The following is a 3542-nucleotide window of genomic DNA, read 5'->3' as shown; positions in this document are numbered from 1 at the left end:
AATTGAGAAAAATACCTGATCAACCCCTATTCTTCTAAGTTACATGAATGAGCCTTTTTCTTGTAACATTTTTTTCTCTTAAGCTTATTCAGTTTGGATTTTTGTCACTAGCAACCAAAATATTCCTGAGTATAACAAGTTAATATGGATCCTACCAATACAAACACACTTAAAACAAATTAAAATACACCAAAATTCCAAAATTTTATTCATAGGGAAAATACTGTATGGAACGGTTCCAAAGTAATGATTATTGATTTATTAGAGATCATTTTTTCTCTCAATCTTCCTACATTTCTGTATTCTCTCCCAGATTTTCTGTAATAGGTATATGCTTCATTTTAAACTGTAAACAGCAGCACTCACAATACACGTAGTCTGGCACCGTGGCAACCTCCCAGAAGAGGAAGGGGACAAGAGAGGGAGAGATGTAGGCAGTTAGGTATAGACTGCTTACTGAAAAGTATATTGTTTCCTTTTCACTTCCACCAATTGCTCCTTGAGAAAATATGCTAAGCGCCACTGAAATGTTTAAGTTACATGCTGTCAGACATCTATAGCTGTCATGAAGGTTAGTAGTGAAAAATGTTAAATCGACATTTGTTCCTGAGGAGTGCGTAGGTGTTTTATTGGGAGAGAATGTCAGATAAATAGAGGGAAAGGTTAAAAAAGAAGGCTTTCATTTTAATAGATAGCAAAGAGTAAATATCTTGGTAAATCTTAATAGACTCACGCGATGTTTTGACACCACTGGTATGAAACTGCCAAAAGAGGTACTTACTGGGCCAGGGCGAAGATGGACCAACGCAGCAAGCCATCTACAGTCTAATCCCAGTAACCTATTTTTAGATAATGTTTGACTACTACTTCAGGAGGAATGAAATGGCTGTGATGATCTGTATATCCTCTTAGCTTTATCAGCAACTGACAGAGCCTTGAATATGGCAGACACCTTAAGTTATATTTCTTTATCTGAAAGGAGTCCCAGGTTCTGGAGTCCTGTGGTGTATAATAGTCATCCGCTGTAAAGCAAGTGAAGATAACAGAGCTTCCACAATAGACTGTAATAGGGTTAAAACTGGTGTTGGTTTCTGAGTAGGCAATTTGCTAGCAAAGCACAGGGCACTTAAAACTGAGCTGAGGTTATAGTATCATTGGATTCAGTCTCATTGTCAAGAGATGGATGGAGTAGGGCTCTCCAGGATAATGTAATAGTTAAAGGGATTATTAAAAACTTTAATCAGATTATGTATCATCTTTGGAAATTTGGACAGTGAATTTAGGCAGTTACATTTAACCCAAGAATTGGGTTCTGAAAACTGACTTCCCAAAGTAGACAGGATTGAAAAATGACATGGCAAGTTGAAGGAAACATATTTTCTGGCCCCTCCCAGACCTGTGTTTCTAACACATGTTTTTATGACAGATTATAATGTTAATTTGGTAGTTGCAGACATTTGCCAAAATACTTCATTATTTGGCCCTGTGATAAGGAGATTAATTTAGCATAGACTTTCATTAGACCTTTATCATGCCTCACCTGGAGCTCTTCCCTAGTTGACTGTCTGACCTCTCAGCCTCCACCTCTTAACCCTTCCAGTTCGCCTTTCCCATCACTATCAGAATGATCTTCAAAAAAAAAAAAACAAAACTCTCATGAGAACTTGCTTCTATCCAAAACAAAAGAAAACAAGAACTGAGGAACCAATTCTCTCTTTTAGTTTTCTGTTGCCTAGAAAATTGTCTTCTTCTTTATCTTGATATTATATCTCACCTCAACCTACCTGTCTGTACCACCTCTTGCTGCTCTTTACATGGCTCCCATCTTCTTCAGCTACCTTAAATTTCCAAATGTTCCTTAATATGTCACAATTTTTCATGTCTCTGAGATTTTATTTGCATATGTTTTTCCTCTGATTAAAGTGCTTTTGCCTCCTTCTTCGTCTGGGGAAGGTAGTGAATCGTGAGGCAGGAGAGAAACATGGAAGAGTGTAGTGGAGAACTGTTAAATATTGGTGGAGAATTTGCACTTTATCCTAAGGTCAGAAACTAGAGACTCAGATGATCTTGAATCAGAACACTTGGGGTGATAGCTGTCTGAAATTTCTTTCTCTTTTCAGGGATCTGGGATCTCTGGAAAGAAAAGGACTCCATAACAGACCCTGACAACACAGTGTTATAATTCCCCTGATAAAAAAAAATCTCCACTTTACAAATGAGGAGACTGAGAACCACACAGTTGTGCCTAGAATCTTGTGACTGGTAAATCCGTTATACCATGCTGCACCTAGACTACCTCAAGTATCCCATCTCAACTGTTTCTTGACACTTTGCTTGTACATCTGCTTTAACATCTGTCAAGTGGTGTTGTAACTTACAAACTTGCAATTTTTTCTTCCTCTCTAAGTTGAAGTCTACAAGAATATGTCATTCAAGTTTATTGCCACAGTGCCTGGCACATTATAGGCAAGTCAAAGAAAAAAATTGTGGCATGACTCATAAGTAGAAGAAAACTTGGTCTGAAAGCACCTTTTTAGTCATTGCATCCACAAAATATATTGTGTTCTACCCAAATTGGTACTTACAATGGCCCTATTTACTATTTTTATTTATAATCTAGATGACAGAATGGTGACCAGCAATACTGTTACAGCCAATAATATTTTGCCTGACTCCAAAAGAAAAGGATTTATATTTAAAATATCTTAGGAATTTAAGAAATGTGAAGATGTGATTCAATACTGTTTATAATTACTATGTAAAGAAAAGAAAAATAATCTCTGAATGTATATTACACAGGACAAGCTTTAAGAAGATCCCAGAAAAGAATTTGTAGATCATTTTGGATCAAAAGAAAAATATGAATTCATAATATTCATACTTTATTGGGTATTTTTTTTCATTTTTTTTAACTGATTTTTTTTTTTTTTTCCTATTTTTTGGCTGTGCCACACATGCGGGATCTTAGTTCCCCAACCAGGGATCAAACCCGTGCTCCCTGCAATGCAAGCGTCTTAACCGCTGGATCTCCAGGGAAATCCCCATGCTCTATTGTTAATTAAGTAAGACACATGTGAATTGGTAATGAAGTATAAAGTTTTCTGGATTATTTATGGTTCTTAGATGACTGAACCTCTATATATACTCTATGACTTAAACAACATATAAAAACTTGAAAAACATCCATTGATAAAGGAAAAAGGTGGGTAGGCAGTGATAAAAATTGACATCTAATATGGATTAGGCATGTTGTTATAAATGATTTATGCATTGTCACATTTGATCCTCACAGCAATCCTTTGAGAAAGTTGAGTAAACTGGGTCTCAAATAAGCTGCTCATCCAATTAGTCAATGGAAGAGCCAAGACTCTGATCCAGAACTGAGTCCAATTCCTATAACCTTTACCCAGTACCACACTGCCTTCAGAAGAAATTTGATTTCTGTGACCTAGAGAAAATAATATTGCAAGAGCCTATGAATATTATAAGGAGTATATATTCATACATAATATGAGAGTCCCTGCTTCCATCAAAGCCTGGAC

This window comes from Balaenoptera borealis, assembly GCF_965194805.1.
Source record: "Balaenoptera borealis genome assembly, chromosome: 11".
In the NCBI taxonomy this organism is placed as follows: domain Eukaryota; kingdom Metazoa; phylum Chordata; class Mammalia; order Artiodactyla; family Balaenopteridae; genus Balaenoptera; species Balaenoptera borealis.
The sequence above is the reverse complement of the archived record's forward strand: the minus strand, read 5'-3'. Positions refer to the sequence as shown.